We start from the raw sequence: 18,717 nt of genomic DNA, 5'->3' as shown, positions 1-18,717 counted from the left end.
CTTAACATATGTCAGTAACAAGTCGAAGAAATGCAAACTTTCTTCAAAAGTTGAAGCTTTGTGAAATTCTCTTTTTATTTTCTTTATATCATTGTACGCATATGACATCATGCACTGTAGTAGTATTCTCATCCAGCAGTGACTGTACAGATATTTTAAAAATTCATAACTTTTCAACGGATTGTCAGATTTTCCCCAAACTTTCCCTGATGTGTTCTTCCAATACTGCTGCATTCACTCAATCCACATGTCTATAGAGGTGGACTTGTCCTTTAAGACGACCATTCCCTCTCCCTGCGTCATGTTACAAAGTACTGTAGCTTTAGTTTTCCCGAAGACAGAGCCTATACAAAATAAAATGGTGCCCCAATATGTCATTTGTCATCATTGCATCAAGTAGCTCTCTGCATCATGAATTTGAGCGGATGCTAGAATGGCCTAAAACCATCATGAAAACTCAGATGACATGAGTTTGATTTTGATAAGCAGGTCTTTGTTCATCTTAACCCATCAAGGCCCGAGTCCCGAGTATACTTGGGCAGTTGTCTATGGGAAATGCGTGTTGCAGCAAAATCAGTCCGTCCTCAATGGATTAAAGTCTGCATCGCATATCAATTCCATCATAGTTTATTTCCAATCAACGAAAATCAAAAAAAAAAAAAAAAACAAAACAAAACAAAACATAGTACAAAGTATACATGTGATGAAATATTGTTCAAACGTTTGCAAAAGATTCATGTAATATATATACGAGACAAGTTATAGAACAACATATAACATGTACAATATTTAGGAAAACACTGTATAAATACTTCGTGGGAGAGCGGAAAATGAATTCGATTATGGAAAATAGTGATCCAATAAAAAGCATAGCTTGTCGGACGTGGATCGCTAGACAAATAATGAGTAAATTATATACTATTCTATAACAATATACATGTAATTATTTTGAGATACACCGGTTGGGAAAAAAATATAGAATACCAATGCTAGTGCCCGGACACTGCTCACTGAACCACGTGTACCGGGAAAATATGACAAGGACAACACGTTCGTACACACATTCGATTACCCACACGTATACACTGTAAGACGCGAGACAGTACCGAGAGGAGAGAAGACGGTAACAATACAAGTCTACGAGGAACAAAAGACAGGAAAGGAAGAGGAGAGAAGAAAGAAGAGAAGTCTGCACACAGAACACGCCAAGTGCTGCGACATCAGGACAGGTGAAGGCTCAAGCATGAATCAAAACAATTTAAATTATCTAAGATTATAGGTAGAAAGTAAATATTTTCTGAGTTTGTATTTAAATGTAACAAATTTGGGGGAATCTTTTAAACTATTATCTAAGTTATTCCAAAGTCTGGGTCCGGTATAAAGAAATGTATTTTGGGCATGTGCGGTTCTCATTAGTGGAAGATGAAATTCGTCGGATCGTCGCGTGGGATAGTTATGAACATGACTATTTCAATGAAATGAATCATGGAATATTTTAGGTAAAAAATTACTGTTGTAATTAAACATAAACTGGCCAAGTTGAAACACATACAAATCATTTACTTTTAATATTTTATGGTCAGAAAACAAAGCATCTGTATGTTCTCGGGTATGTAAATTAAAAACAATTCTAAGCGCTTTCTTTTGCAGTAAAAGAAGTTTATCAAGTAACATCTGATATGTATTACCCCAAGCAAGAATCCCGTAGTTTAAATAAGGTAGTATCAAACTAGAATAAAGAGTTAATAATGCAGATGAAGGAAGATAATATTTTAATCTATTCATTACGCCAATGTTACGTGATATAATTGTACATATGTTATCAATATGATTCCTCCATGAAAGCTTGTTATCGACGCAAACACCAAGAAATTTAAAGGAAGAAACTTCTTCTAAGGGAGTAGTATCAAATGTTATTTTGCCTGGGAGGCTATCTAAAGAATTACTAAAAAGCATAACTTTTGTTTTTTGAATATTTAATGACAATTTATTTGCGTATATCCATTGTATAACCTTTTTCAGTTCTTCATTGACTGTTCTTATTAAAATGTTTGGGTCAGGGTGAGAAAAAAAAAGGTTAGAGTCATCCGCGAATAATATGAATGATAGTTTCTCCAAGGATCTATGAAAATCATTAATATAAATAATGAATAACAATGGGCCTAATAAACTCCCTTGTGGAACACCAGATGCAATTGTTTTACTTTGAGAGTCAAAGCCGTTAACATATACAAATTGGGATCTTTCTGATAGGTAACTCGTGAACCACTCCAAGGCCTTTCCACGTATTCCATAATGAGACAGTTTGGCGAGAAGTATTCCGTGGTTAATCGTGTCAAAGGCCTTGGAGAAGTCCAAGAAGATACCTATTGTGTGTGAATGTGTGTCGAGTGCTTGTGTGACTTTGTCGATGAGGGCAAGTAGTGCGTGTGTTGTGCTGTGATTTTCCCTGAATCCAAATTGAAAGTTTGAGAATATGTCGCAGGTTTTAAGAAAACGTACTGTCCTGATATAAACTATTCTTTCAAGAATCTTAGAAATAGAAGATAATAAAGATATGGGTCTATAGTTATTGACATCATCCTTCTCCCCTTTCTTGTAAATAGGAATTACTTTCGCAATTTTCATGCTATTTGGCACATGGCCAGTTGTAAGTGATGAGTTGATAATGTGTACTAAGGGATCCACTATTTGAGGAATTATGTTTTTTATCAAATAGTTGTCAATTCCGTCATGGCCAGGACTTTTTCCTTCTTTCAAATTAGCAACAATCTTTATTATTTCTTCTTTATATGTTGGGTCAAAAAATATAGTTTTGGAGTTAGGTGTATCTAAAAAATCATTAAAAGATTTACTAGAAAGAGGAATATTTTGAGAAAGATTTTTTCCAATTGAAGAGAAAAAGTCATTGAAAATTTCCGCCATGCCAGCGGGAGTGTTGTTGGAGGCATTGCCCCACCGAATTTCAGAAATATTAGATGAATTGTTAGATATATTCATAGCATTCTTTAATGTTTTCCATGTGTTTTTAATATCATTTTTGTATTTGCTTATCTGATTCACATAGAACATTTTCTTCTGCGTACGTAATAATTTGGTGAGTGTGTTTTTGTATGAAACATATTTTTTCTTATTTTTTTCAGTGGGATTACATCTATATTTATAAAACAAATTATTTTTCCTGTTTATAGATCGTAATATAGACTGGGTTATCCACGGGAGTCTTGGAATTTGCTTATATCTATTTTTTATATTACGCAGGGGAATATGGTTATCAATTTCGGAGGTAAGAGTAGATATGAAATAGTCATAAGACAAGTTGACATCTGTAGTGTTGTATACAGAAGACCAGTCGATTTCTTTTAAACTGTTTTGAAGACTTATAAGATTATCTGCAGTAATCTTACGACGCTTATAATAATTATTTTGTTTATTCAGTTTGATTGGTACCTGAGCAAATATAGGAAAATGGTCAGTGATGTCTGAGAGGACGATACCAGACTCAGGAAGTGGAAAAACATTACAAAAGATGTTGTCTATGAGGGTAGCCGATTGGCTGGCGACACGGGTAGGCTTGGAGATTAATGGTAAAAACGAAGCAGACATTAATGTTTCTACAAATTCTTTTGAAGTGTTTTGGGAGTTACATTTCATGAGATCGATATTAAAATCGCCCATCAAAAATGTATCTTTATTAAGTATCATGGGATTTTGTACTAAATCCTGCAAAACAGTCAAAAAATCATTTAAATTCGAACGAGGGGGCCTGTAAATTACGCCAATCATAATATTTTTTCCATGTGGATTTATCAATTCAATAAAAAGGGATTCAAGTACATCGCTCATAACACTAATCTCCTCATGTATGATATATTTAAATTTTTTCGAGATGTACAAACCAACTCCACCACCAACTCTCTCGCTTCTATTTCTAAATACAAATTCGAATCCGGGTAAAGAAAATAAATGACTGATATTAGAGTTCAGCCATGTTTCTGTTAACCCTATGATGGAGCAAGATTTATGATCTGGGTTTTCTAAGAGTAAGCGCAACTTGTCAAAATTTTTGTTGATACTGCGTATGTTAAAGTGAGCTAACAAAAATTTTTCACCAACTGTATTCGTGATCCGATTTTTATACTGATTTTCGGTCAAATAAACACACGATGGACTCTGGACTGGATCATTTGAGTCAAAGTTATATTCAAATTCTTGTGCTGAGGTATTGTATTTATCGGATATGTAATCTTCATATACACTGGAAATAATATTTACATGATCAGATTCAGAGTGCCTTACTGTGTTATAGAATTCATCACTATTCAAAGAATTAAAAGCAAAATTTGTTGCGTTAGCCATGGGTTAAAATATAAAACATTCGGGAATTAATAGCTGGCTTCCCGTCTGGTCCTAGCTCAGCAGCTACGTGGGGGTATGCAGACCTAAAAGAAGAAAGGAAATCGAAATGCGTACAGAGAAACATGAAACACACACAAAACAGGGAAACGAACATGAACACAGATGACACAGAATCAACATCGTTGCGGATGGTACACAAGGCCATTGCCTCGTGTACAATGCCTAACATGAACTTATTCAACAAGCAAGGACGTGTGCTACACGTACTAGGCAGTGGAGAGTGGAAGTGGACAGAGCTCCCACTGACAAGAAAAAAATGTAAACAATCAGCTATTTACCGATATACATTTGTTTGGCAGGAAAAGAAATCATCCATATCACTGAATTATTCTTCAAACATATCAAACATTTACATGTATATATGCATATATAATTATCTCGCAATCAATAATCACTAAACACCTCCGGTCTCCTACGTCACAGAAATCCCAAAGGGGGGGGGGGGGGGCCGCAGTAGCCCATAGTCATTTCATACGTTTCGGAAAGTACAACAATCTCTGGTTATTAATTTCCCTCATGGAAAACAAGAGCAAAGAGACAAGCTAAGATACAGCTAACTGAGACGCAACTTGGTATATTAAAATTAACCTAGGGATAAATACCAGTCGGATACCTCATAAGAGGTGAGCACCCTCTGAAAGGGTGAAACTTTGCAGCCGCATGTGCAAAAGATTGAACTGAGCAACTTTGAATAGTAAGGCAATGACCAGCCAACCATAAATGAATAACAATGATGTGTTTTACGTAAGACTTCGTTGCCAAAAGATATACCGTATAAAATATGTTTGGCACGTTGACTCTCACTTTTTGAACAGATTTGTAAATGGCGCGAGTCATTGATTTGAGTTTTTCTATCGAGGCCAGGATGTTAGGTACAAAATGCCCCAAACGAAAACTGGCCTGTTGCACGTGGTATGACAAAGATGAAAAATGTTTCGTGTCGACGACCGTGTGTTCGGAGTAGCAAAAGAATAATGTAATATAACAGCTAAAACCAGGGAGCTGGCCAAACAACTTGTTAGCTATCAAACAACAATGCTTTGTTACGTAATATTACGATGACACGTGTCCCCATTTGAGCACACAATAGTAATGTTACAATAAACGAAATTCACGTTTGAATCGCAAACGTTTCGCTCTTGGAGCCGGGGTAGCAAAACTCAAAAGATTGTTACGTAAAAGACTCTTCGTGGTGTTCAAGCCAGTTTTTACACGTTTCAGAACGAATAAACAGCATTGAAATTAACGATGGAAGTGGAGCAATAACCCGTCAACTCTAAGTCATTGAGTCTATTTTTACGTAAATTACAGTGAGCGTCTTTATAATGTTTGTGGAAAAATAGCCAACAGCTTTTACAGCTTAGAGGCTATTATTTATGAGTGGCGGGAAATGAAAATAAAGGGATCAGATGAAAACAAAACAAAACAAAACAAAACAACGACTTCAAGGAACGTGACCGTCGAAAGAAGCAATACAGTCTATGGAGGACGGTTGGGGCGAAGACCATTAACTTCTATAATAGCTATGCTATATATCGTGATTCATTAGCAAGTTTCAGAATAACCCACATAGAATTACTTAATGAAATGGCTGAAATGAAATGATTTTGAGTGGCTAATAAAAAATAATTGTTTCTTTTATAAAACAAACATTCAATTGTTTAACAGGAGTAGCATTGGAGAAAAAAAAACTGTTCTACTGTAAAATTTCCTTATCATAGTTCATTTCGATGTATATATATATATATATATATATATACATATATAATAGAATTCTAAAGCTTCTTTATATCTAAAGCTCCCTTATAATACCAAAATCACACAGAAATGCAATATATATACATAAATGCATGTACACATAAAATATGTATATGATTTTATATATATATAGATTAAATACGAGGGAGTCGCACCTGTGACAGTTAAGAGGACAGACATGAGAGACAAACACACATACAAACAAACAGACAAAACTGAACCCATCCCACTTTTAGCATTTTCTTCTTTTACAAGTATGTCACGCCTTATGATTACCATTTCAGATTCTAGATCTCATGATGCATGGAACACATTTTTTTAGCAAGACAAGAGTTTTTGTCCGAACCAACTCTTTTCTCTACCTCTATTAGATTGCCAGCATCGTTTCCCGGAGCGGAGTAGGCCCACGGTGGGGTACGGAATGGTTCATCGAATTACCGGCAAATTCTCGCAGTCTAATTTGATTATGCCTGCATGTTTATTTCAGGACAGGCTCGACTGACATTAAGGAAAAACCTCAAAAAAACAAGTGAAAGAGAGATGTTTAATTTCCTTTGGTCATTTTTGGGTATCTCGTATTGTCTATGGCAGTACATGGTTTCGCTGTAATCTACTTAGTGGTGAAAATATGCAACTCTAGCAAATATCTTCATATCTTGTGGTTATATTTGCCAAATCATAATCTTGTTTTGTTCCCCAGTTACACTCCACTCTAAATACATCTCTTTTACCAGCGGATCTCAACCATTCTTTTTATTTCTTCAAATTCACCTTTTTCAATATTCTCTGTGGATTCTTCAAGCTTCTTTTACACAAAGCAATTCCTTATTGTTACTTTTTGTCTGTCTGTGTCTGTTCATATCTTTTTTTTTTTTATTGCAAGTTTGTAATTGATGTTGCTTTTTTTCTGACTAGAATGCTTTTGGCACCCCTCATCTAAGAATAGGAGTTTATCCACTTGCTGTAAACAAGTTTTCCATACAGATAGTCTATCGATTCAAATTCAAATTCTCATTTGAGTCGATTGTCTGTCTACTCTCAGCAATCCTCTTATTTCCCAGTCCATTTTATTCTTCCATCCCTCCATCTCTATCCCACATTATCCAATTTGTCTTTCACGCTGAAGCTAAACAGCCCTTCCTTTTTCAATTCAGTTCATTTCAACTAAATTCATTTTCATATTTCTCAAAGAAATATATATCAAATTTGACATTTTACTAGAGAATGATATATGATATCCAGGTTTTATGTACACTATAGATTTACTGATATAGCATATTATTGTCAATTTAGCAAGAATTAAGTCTAGGTGAAAATGCTAAAGAAATATGATGGGACCTACTAGCAAGTTTGTTATGTGTAGGTCCTAGTAAAGATGGATTGTGGAGAAAACGATACAGAGTGTGGATTCACCTTTGGACTTAATAAAAGAAAAAGAAAAAACAGTAAAACACAGGAATATAGCAAAATAAAAATTGAAGTACAATTATAGAGGAACAATACTTTTGTTAAGTCTTTCATCACCAAAGACCTCACAGAATAGCACTGTCAATTCCACTTCTACTGCATGGTATAGCGCGACCATGAAAGGGTTAAAGACAAGCTTTGAAGAAGGAGATGCGGAGGGTACAGAAATGAAACACAGCGGCTGCATCAAATATGACAGGAGAGGTTTCCCAAAAAAAAGGGTGTTAAAAAGAGGAACGCTTTCTCCGGACTTCTTTCTTTTCTTTTAATCCACTCATTAATCAAGAGCCTCGGGGCGGCCGGCTATCAATTAGGGCTCCCGAAACAAGATCCGCGCGAGCCTCCAGGTAACACTCGGACAAAATGCAGGTAAATACGACAAACACCATTTTCCACCCATTTTACCTTCCAATCACATTTTAAAGGGTCTGCATTCCTGCACAAGAACAAGAAAGGTATAGATAGATGTATAGATAAAGAGACATAGAGACAGACAGAGACAGACAGACATACAGACATACAGAAAGACAGACAGATCTACAGAGAGGAAAACAGCCAAAGAGAGAGAGGTGAAATAGATAACACGGGAGAACATTGGGATGCAGTTTGCCTTCATTGATATAAATAGGAATGACAGAGAGAGAGATCAGAAGATATGATATATTTCTTACAGCAATAGTGAAGATGAGATAGTATAATGGTGGCAGACAATTCATTCTGAAAACAAGGAGGGGAATGATCATGGAAATGACATTCTTAAATGAATAAAGAGCATATGAAAGAGTAGGTAAATAAATAAGGAGGTTAACTTTAATCTATATAATTTGTTTCACACCCCACCAAGTATTTGTGCATAAACTCACAAATTAAAGAGCAGCATGTTGCAACTCATGGTGATCTATAACATGATCAATTTATAGACATATGACTATATGCTATAAGTTTGATCTTTGGATGTAGGCAGTAAAGGCAGCAAATTGACAATTTTTAACATTTCCAATTTGTTCAGTCATAACAAATAATTGAAAGAAAAAAAACACACACATCAACTTTAGAACAGAGAGAGAGAGAGAGAGAGAGTGAGATATGGTTGAGAGGGATTAGGGGTGACATAATGAGACATTTTTTTTAATGATCAAAACAGATTAAAGGTCTTGTTTACCTCTGGGAACAGTGACTAAAAAAATTTTCAAGATATGACATTTAATGCATATGTGTAGGTCTGTTGTACCAAAAAACATCCTATCATAAACAATTTTCATGATAAAGCCTAAAATATAAGGAGATATCTGTATTTTTCTCAATAAACCATAACTACAGACAGTTTAGTCTGGAAACATTTTTATTATAACTGTTGTTCACATTTTGTATATTTAACAATACTTAACATTAATTTTACTGATTCAAAATTTTACAGTGGTTGTTTCTATCCCTAACTCACATTTTTTTAAACTATTTTAAAGCACGAATGCTGGGTTTTTGTTTCATCTGCAAATAGTAAATTATGCCTTTAACCATAATGTGTTAAACAGACACAGAAGCATACAATTGCAGAAATTTTCATCTAATAGACAATGAAATGTGACAGAAAAGGTGGAGGAGAGAGAAAGATGGAGACAAAAATCAAGGCATTGCTAGATGACAGATCTGATGCAAAAATAGTACTGTAAAACATGATATACTCACGGCATGAAATTTTCGTGAATTGGAGCCGATGGCCATTTTTGCATCATGAAATTTTTGCAAATTGCCACTGGCGTTTAATGCATGTAGTGTAGACAAGACCTTTTGTGAGCATTTTAATTTTGCATATCTTGGCTCTCACAAAATTCGCGAAATTAAACTGCACGCGAACATTCCTATTTTACAGTATACACAGGATCAAAGTGCACAAACACATAATTAATGGATACAAAAACAAAGGTACTGTAGCCTTCAAAAGAAAAAACAAATTTATAAATGTTCTATTGACAGGTGGGATGTTACTAGTATAAGAATACAGCTAGTCTTCTCTGCCTCTTCTAAGTGCTCTTGATTAAAGTTACCATTTTCTATTCTGAATTAAGCACAGGAGACATTTAAGACAAGAACTGTTCACTTTGAGTCCTGCGTAAGTGTCCCCAAGCCTGAATCACTTGGGTTTTAACCCAGTGAAGACTAGTCCCGAGTATACTCGCGCAGGTGTCTATGTCTATGTTGTAGCAAAATCAGTCTGTCCTCAATGGGTTAAAGACATTAACGCCTTGCCAAAGGAGACCTTGTGGGCTGTGTGCAGAGTCTATGGTAGCATTTCAATCTAGTCGCAAACCGCTTAATGTCTTGAGCTTTGCTGAATATGAATCATGTCTTAGCCCCTCTTTTGAATTGGTCAGATCAAGGTAACATACTGAAAAACCAGAATTTTTTCTGTGCATTTTGATTTTGCAAATTTTGTGAGAGCTAAGATTTGTGATATTAAAATGCACTTGTCTATATCAACTGCATTGAATGCCAGTGGCAATTCACAAAAACTTCATGCTGTGAAGAAAGCTGCAGGTTCCAATTCACGAAAAAGATATGCCACAACAAATTCTTGTTTTTACAGTAGACAGTAGTTAAGTATAGTAGTAGACACAGTAGTTTCACATCATCAGAAGATAGCAGGGTGGGGTGCATGGTCTGCTTGCATTTCACCTCATTTGCTCATTTCAGTATTCCCACAAAATTGGACATTTCTCACTCTTCACTTTTATATGTATCAACAGTCTTTCCTCCACATTCCTGTACAACTTGTCCATTCTCAAACTTTTTTTTCTCCTACCATTGACTGATGCTACTACTCAGAAGCCTTGGAATATGAAGCATTGTGCAACAATGGATTCCACACACTTCAGTATTTTTTAAAGTGCATGTACAGAAAGATCTGTAGTTTAAATCACAACCAGGAAAACATTGCAGTCTGTGACAATTAATCATGTTGATCACCACCACCACCACCACTGCTACCACCACCATAATTATCACCAGTAATATCACTATCACTGAATTACTAACATTGTTACTGCCTGGCAAAGCTTTTAACCCATTGAGGACGAGTTCCAAGTATACTCGGGCAGGTGTCTATGGGGAAATGCCTGTTATAGCAAAATCATCCCGTCCTCAACGGGTTACAGCCACCAAAACCAAAGTCTCCATCATCTTTATTGATTTCATTATCACCCTTACTGTCAATCTTCTTTGTAATCAAAATCAGCATCATCAGCATCATCACCATCATCACCATCATCATCATCCCTACTGCCACCTTCATCCTCCTCCTCAGAGACACATTCATCATCACCATCATCACCTTGGAGGAAATTGTCTCCACCCAGCTTGCTACAATCATCAGCATCATCTTCAATATCGCTACGAAAATCACCGCTGCCACTGACAAACTCGACACTGCTACGGGTATCATCCAACGTTGTGGTAATCATTATCCCCATCATCACGAGATTGATCCTCACCCTCCCCATCCTCCTCATCCTTCTCCTCCTCCTTCTTTCATTACCAGCCCTCCCCTCATCTTGTTCGCACCCCTTTCTCGCTCCTCTCCTCGTTACCATGACAGCCTTCTTCCACCATCTGCCAATCAAAACACCTGGAGGGCAACCGGAGCTCAAAACTAGTTACAGATCCACTTCACCGACATCTCCCCCCCCCCTCCAGAAAGAGAATAAGAAGAAACAAAAAAATCTGGCCAACTCCCTCCTTCTCATGAATTTCAGAGCTCCCATCCAGGGGGCTAATCTTACAGGTGGGAAAATTACTGGTATGTATCTCTGTAATCCATCACATGACCAAACTTATCTTCTTGCAACGGTGCCTCCACCTTACCTCCCCTCTTCCTGTACCCCCCCCCCCCCCACTCCATCCCATCATCATCTTTGATGACCACTGAAACTTGAGCCGGAATGACTCAAACCTGACTACACTTCATACCAAATTAAGAACTCAAGATCAATTCCTCCTGGAGTTGAGGTGGAGATGAAGTGAGAGGAAAAAGAGAAAGAGATTTTCAAAAAAAAAGAGGATAATTTGTGACAGATGACGGGAAATACCGGTGCATGTGTCGTACATTGCAATGTTGCCAAACGTTAACACGAACTGGAGCAAAACAAGAAGGGAAAGTGTTGGCATCCGCTCAGACCCCGCGGCGCCAGCGAAACTTTCGACAACTATCTCTTTCTGCCGGGTGGAGGGCTCTCCAGTGACTGGTTTCTGCTCCCTTTTTTTCCTCTCCTCCCAACATGTTCCTCCAGGTCTACGGTCCACAGGGAGGAGAAAGGGATGAGGAGGGGAAATATTGAGATGGGTGGACCGGTCTTTCTCTCTCTCCATCTCACAACAGGTCATAAAAGGAGCTGTGGTTGAAATAAGGAAATTTGGTGGGGAAGCATCCAAGCTTTTGGAGGTGCATTTTGATAGTGGGAGGAGGCATCCCTTGTATTTTGTTTCATGTATTCCTCGAGGGAGATTGAATCCTGGGTTCCCAGACCAAGTGCCATCGGCCCTCGCAACGTTCTGTCTGCTGATGACCACGTCTGGTAGCATCCTCCATTCAATGTCTAGTTAAGTACTAACAATCACTGAACACATGGTCACATCCTCCCATGAATTCCCATGGCAACACATAGCCTTCATATTTAGCCACCACACTGTTTCACCTGACTGCTGACTGGGTAACTTGCCAAAAAAACCCAACAACAACAACCAAGTACATTTTGGTTATAGTTAGCTATATTGTATGTGCTGGTAAAATGGCTCTGACTTGCTACAGGTTGATCTTAATAATTATGCACTAACACTTCACTTCTGAGCTGATTTCAATTGAAGAGTTTGTTTGCAAAAACCAATAAGTCCATATTTGTCAAATGGAGATATTTGCGATTAAAGGTCAAGAAAAATAAAGAGAATAATAAGAAAATTTTTGCTTCTTTTGACCATAACTTCAAAAATATACCTTTATATGTAGTGACCAATATATCAAGTAAAAGGTATTACTTTGTGCTTTATGACAGAGACCGTTCTTCAAAATCTTCAAAAATGGACTTATCGGTTTTTGCAAACAAACTCTTCAATTGTTCTATGTGTGTCCTTTGATTTGATTGGTAGATTCCTGTGTCATTATTGTGTGTACATGAATCAATATACAAATTCTGAGGATACTCCACTGTCATAAGATTGCGGAGACCACAGATCTTACCTTGTTATAACTGGAAACTTGCAAACATACTAAAAGACCAGCTAAATACAGCAACTGAAAATCGGGACTACAGAATTCACCTCCTAAACCCGTTCCATACTGAATTCTGAAATCCCCTGCAGACTTAATGCACAGACCACACGGTTCCCGTATGGAACAGATAAAAGGGGTGTCTCATTGTAATTGAGGTTGGTATAAAGGGTTTCCCTTGTGTGATCTCGTTGGACTTGAAGTGATACAGTAGCATCTGCCAAACAGAATGGTTGATGGACAATGTGACTATATCACCTATAACAAAATGAAGTTTAAAGTGACAAATATAGTGCATAGGAAAATGGAACCATGCAAAGGGAAAAGACGATGAGAAGAAGGATGGAAACAGTTTCAAACACTCGAAAACGCAAGAGTAAGATGTTTCTGTCATCCAAGGTTAACCACAGTAGAAAGAGCAGCAAGAAGGGAAAGACAGAACGTTAACTGGTCGGGGCGGGGTTGAATGATCAGCGAGCGGTTGATGCGGAGGGTGGTTTCTCGCAGTGGACTACCGCAAATGATGCCATCCAAGATTCATCATTCCACAGCCCACTGGGAGACCGGCCCAGCCCTGCCCTTGACTGGGGCTACTCCGTCTCCATGGATACAAGGAGAATGGAGGGAAGGCGGGATGAAGAGAAGGAGAGATGGAGAAAAGGGGAGAGAGAGAGAGAGAGAGAGAGGTGGAGGAGGGAGAAGATAATGAGAGAATAAAAATAAGACTAAGGGGGATACACTGAGGTTTACTAGGTGAATCTTATCCTGAATGGATATGATTACAATGGGGATAAAGGATGAAGAGAATGAGATGGATAAAGAGATAGATAGAGGAGAGAAAGAGGAAGGGGGAAATGGAAGAAAAGAGATACTGCTGAGAGAGAGAATAAAATAAGGATCAGAAAGAGGACAGACATACACTGACACTAGGGTCATTTGTCTCAAACAGATAAAGGGATAATTGGGAGTAATAATGGAGAAAGGGAGGAGAAGATGATAATGGATGAGAAAGAGAGGGAGAGAGAATGGTGGTGGTGGGGGGGGGGGGGAGGAGGCACCGGTGCTTGGCCAACTTCCTCTCAAACAGAAACATGTAGATTAAGGAAAATAAGACATGAGAACAGGGCTAAGAGAGTAAAGAGAGGGGAGAGAGAATTATGGAGAAGCAGAGAGGGGTACATACTGGGACTTGGGCAACATCTCTTCCAACAGATACTGGTAGATTGAGGGGCAATACCAGAGCCATTACAATGAGGAAAGGGGGAGTTAGAACGGGGGCTGATGCAAAGAAGACGGGAAAGAGAATGGGGTATGGGATGGCATCACAGAAAGAGAGGGAGAGAGGAAGAAAAGATTAGGCAAAAATATGACACCATCAAATGAGGAAAAACTCCATGTTTTATAAAGTTATATGTTACTACTGTTCACACCAGCATAGTAACAGTTTGTTGGTGAAACCAGCCACAAAACTCTACCAGATTCCAGCCCGATTTCACATCAACAATACCTGAAAATTTGAAACATACAAAAGAAAAAAAGACATGCTTATCTAGAAAATGATATCATATCAATAGTGATTGCAAAAAAAAAAGAGAGAGAAAATATTAAAGCATCCTATAATTTCCAAATTAACTAAGAATTTCAGCATGTAACTTACATGCATGTCACTGATGCTGATATTCCATCGAATGAGTGCAATATCCACTTAAAACAATGTGCATGTATGCATATATATGTCTATTTTGCCATCTTTTTAAGCTTATTTTGGTAGCACAGAGCCCATCACCCTCCTCCCTTTCTGTCACCCCCTCCCCCCCCCCCCCCAGCCTAGCGAAATATACGCAAATTGCACAATATTTTGAAGGATTTGAAGGATTCCCGACTCCTCTCTGGAGCCACGTGTGGTCAAAAGTGAGATGGACATCCACCCCTCCAGGTTTGAATATTTTCCTGCCGGTGATCGAGAAAATGAAACAGGATTCGGGGGGGGGGGGGGGAAAGGGGGAGGGGGGTAGGGGGTTGTGATTGATGGTAGGAGAAGTCATTAATTGAGGCCAGAAACCTCTGTCCATCATGGACACGGGGGAGACAAGATGGCAGAGTAACTTTCTGTCACACCAAAACCCCACTATCGAAAACTTCTCTTCTCTTGTCGTCAAGCTTCATGCTACCATAGCACTTGACTCGTTCGGTGAAAAACGGTAATGCTGGCCAAACACGCCACTCGAGAAAATTGCGCAATTGCCTGCGAAACGTGTGATGGGGAGGATGCTCAGCTCCATCACCCATCAGTCACAGAGTTGACAATCCATTTAAGAGCCGGAGTGGAGCGCGAGGGGGGGTGAAGCCCCGGTCTCCTGCGATCACTCGTCAGCGACGATACCGGGATGGCGTCCTTGCGAACCCCCCGTATCGAGTTCTGAGACGCGATGTGTCATCGCCGAATGGGAGATCGCTCCTTAAGTCTCTTTCATTCATTTTATTTGCCCTGCACAGATGCTTACGAGAGAAACAGAGTACCCAGAAAGCGGAGGAGAAAAAAAAAAATCCCAGGAAACCGATGCGATGGAATTTTCTGAGTCCATCCCCATCTTCAAGCACCCCAATTCAGATCTACCCCAAATATGCATGGCTCGATGAAACAAAGTCAAGATGTATTCCTCGTCTTGCTCTCTGTGGCTCTCTCATTCTACATCTGCTTCAAGAAGCCGCGGAAGAGAGATAGGGAGCGAAAGGGACGGAGAGGAAAAAAACGGAGGAAGAGAAAAAGAAGAAGAAAAAGAAGAAGAAGAAGAAGAAGAAGAAGGAGAAATAAAACCAACCCAGAAGCCCCGGAAGGGGGGTTTTCGGTAACGCATCCCCGCGGGAGAATTACGTTATGCAAATCGGGCTCTCACCTGTGGCGTACCTGTAGCGGGGCCCGAGTGTCGATTACCTGTGAATCATCGAACAAATGTGATTTTAAAATGGATATATTCCGAGGATCTTGCCCGGAGACAGGGAGTCTGGAGAGGTGCGTCCCACTTCCAGTGTTATGCCAGCTCTCCATCTCTGACTGGTAGAAGGAGGGGACATCAGGAAGGGGGGAAAGGGAGATGGGGGGGGGTCATTGCTCTCTGCATGATGGGTACCTTTTAGCCTAGGTTTTACATCACTCCTTCTCTTTCTTATTTCATCCCTTTTTCTTCTTTCCCTCTATATTTCTTGCTTTCCTGTCAATCTACCTCTTCCGATGTTCAGTTATATCATCAGGCATTCTTGAGGATTCTCCCCCCCCCCCCTTTCTCCCGTCTTCACTCCCCACCCCCCCCCCTTCCCATTCCTGCTTCCCCTTCCCTTCTTTAATCTCTGTGTTTTCTTCTTTCTTACCTTTCAATCCCACTTTTTTACAATACTTCTAATATCATTTTTTGGCACAGTTCTCTTTCTCTCTCTCTCTCTGTTTCTATCTATCTATCTATCTATCTATCAATCTATATATCTATATCTATCTCTTTCTATCTTTCTATCTATCATCCATCTACCTATATCTATCCATCCATCTTTTTGTCTATCTATATCTATTTATTTCTATCTCTCTATCTCTATATATGTATCTATGTATCAATTTATCTATGAATCTATTTATCTATATGTATCTATCTCTGTATTTGTCTATGTATGTGTGTATGGTATGTTTCTATCTATCTATCTATCTGTCTATCATCTATCTATCTATTTCTATCTATCTATCTTGCTTCTCTTCATGGGTCTCATTCTTTCTACTGCCATGTTTTATTCTATTACTATACATTTTAGTAAATGCCATTTTGATACTTCTTGCTTTTACTATAGACTAATTCTTTCTAGTAAAATGCTTCATTCCATTTCTCCACACTTTGGTTCCATTTTGATCCCCTTCCTCTCTTTTTCCCTCCTACTCTAACTTCTTTAGCCTACTTTCCTCATTTGCTTTAAGTGATTGTATAGTTTCGATTGAGATGGGGATTCTGATCTTAACTTTTTATAAGTGATAATTAGAAATCAATTATAAAATATTAAAGAGTATACAATTCCAAGAGGAATTCAAAGTTTATATGATGAAAATCTGTTTTAAAATGGCTGAGATATCCCAAGCAAAGAGGCAATAATAAAACGTGGGATCCACCTTTTAATAGGACCCACTTTGTTTAAATTTGTTTTTTGATATCTCAGCCATTTCAAAGCCAATTTTCATCACATAATCTTCAAATTCCTCTTGGAATTGTTTGTTCTTGATATTTCACCAGTGGTTTCTAATTATTTCGCAAACGGTCAAGATCTTAATCCCAATCTCAACCAAAACTACGCCATCCCTTTAATCTCAATTCATTATCAATTTATGGTGCCATTTCTTTCTCTCTCTCTTTCCCTCTTTCCTATAAAACCTTTCTGCCTGTTGCTCTTAATGCTTTTTAACTTTGACCTTTAAACATCCGAACGATACAATGTTTGCAGTCTCGCTCTTTCATTTTTCTTCCCCGAAATGTTACGAAATCTGACACATTGCCTGGTTCCATTCCTTTTATCATCCATAGATTTAATCTTCTCTAAATATTCTTTGTCTTCTTATTTTCTTGCTTCATTTACAATTTCAATTCCAATTAATTCATTTATTCTCTTTAACTAAATCTGACATCTTGCCTGCTTTCATTCCTTTTCATATCCATTAGTCTGGACTTCTAAAAATATTTGGAAGTCCTTTCTTGTTTTGTACATGCAATTTCCATTACAATTCATTTATTATTCTCTTTTGGCAATATATTTCATTAATCAAGTTTTCTTCCCTTTCCCTTACTTTTATAATGTTTGATGGATGTGAAGTTGAATTGGTTTCAAGGATGAATATGATAATTCTCTTTGTATATGTCCAGTAAATTATAAGATTTTCTTACGGTTCTGTAGTCGTATCCTCCCTGGCATCTTAACTTCATCTCTTTGTCAATCTCTCCCTCTCTCACTCTCCCCCTATTCCTATTTATACACACACACACATGCACACACACACACACACACACACACACACTCTCTCTCTTTCTGTCTCTCCCTCTCCCTCTCTCACAATCTCTCTCTCCCTCTCTCTATCACAAACTATCTCTCTCACCCTCTCTCACACAAACTATCTCTCCCTCTCTCACAAACTATCACTCTCTCTCTCACAAAATATATCTCTCTCACAAACTATCTTTCTCTCTCTCCCTTTCCATCTCTCTTTTCTTTTTTGTTCCATCTCTCTTTTCTTTTTTGTTCCATCTTCTAAGCTCTCCCTCTGGTCTCTCCTTCTCTCCCTTTCACTATCTCTCCTTTCCTTTTCTCTCTCTTCCATCTCTCTCTCTCTTTCTCTCTCTACTTCTCAGGTACTCAAGACACTTTCACAGGTGTGTGATGGGGTTACTGGAGAACAAACATTGTCAGGTAGTTGAACTTCCTTTTTTCTCCGTTCCATGCCCCCCACCCCCACAATTTCCACCTTTATGAATCAGTCTTGCATATGCATATAACACCAGTATGTGCATACATGTCTGTATGCAAGTGTGTGTGTGTGGGGGGGGGGGGGGGGTGGTAAGAGGTGGGGGAATGGAATGTGTCCGTGGCTATAAATACATGTACTTCATTCATATCTAATCAGCATCGTCATTAGCAAGTTTAATGTAACACCGTCGGACAAACGGCCAGTTTAGAAGACAATGAAACAACAGAAGCATGATCTTGCTGACCCCGTGCGACCCCTCTTCGATAAATGAGAATATTTTTGGACACTGTGGGTGGTTGTGGAACAGAGTGCTCGAGAAAAAAAA

This window comes from Diadema setosum, chromosome 6, assembly GCF_964275005.1.
Source record: "Diadema setosum chromosome 6, eeDiaSeto1, whole genome shotgun sequence".
NCBI lineage: Eukaryota > Metazoa > Echinodermata > Echinoidea > Diadematoida > Diadematidae > Diadema > Diadema setosum.
The sequence above is the reverse complement of the archived record's forward strand: the minus strand, read 5'-3'. Positions refer to the sequence as shown.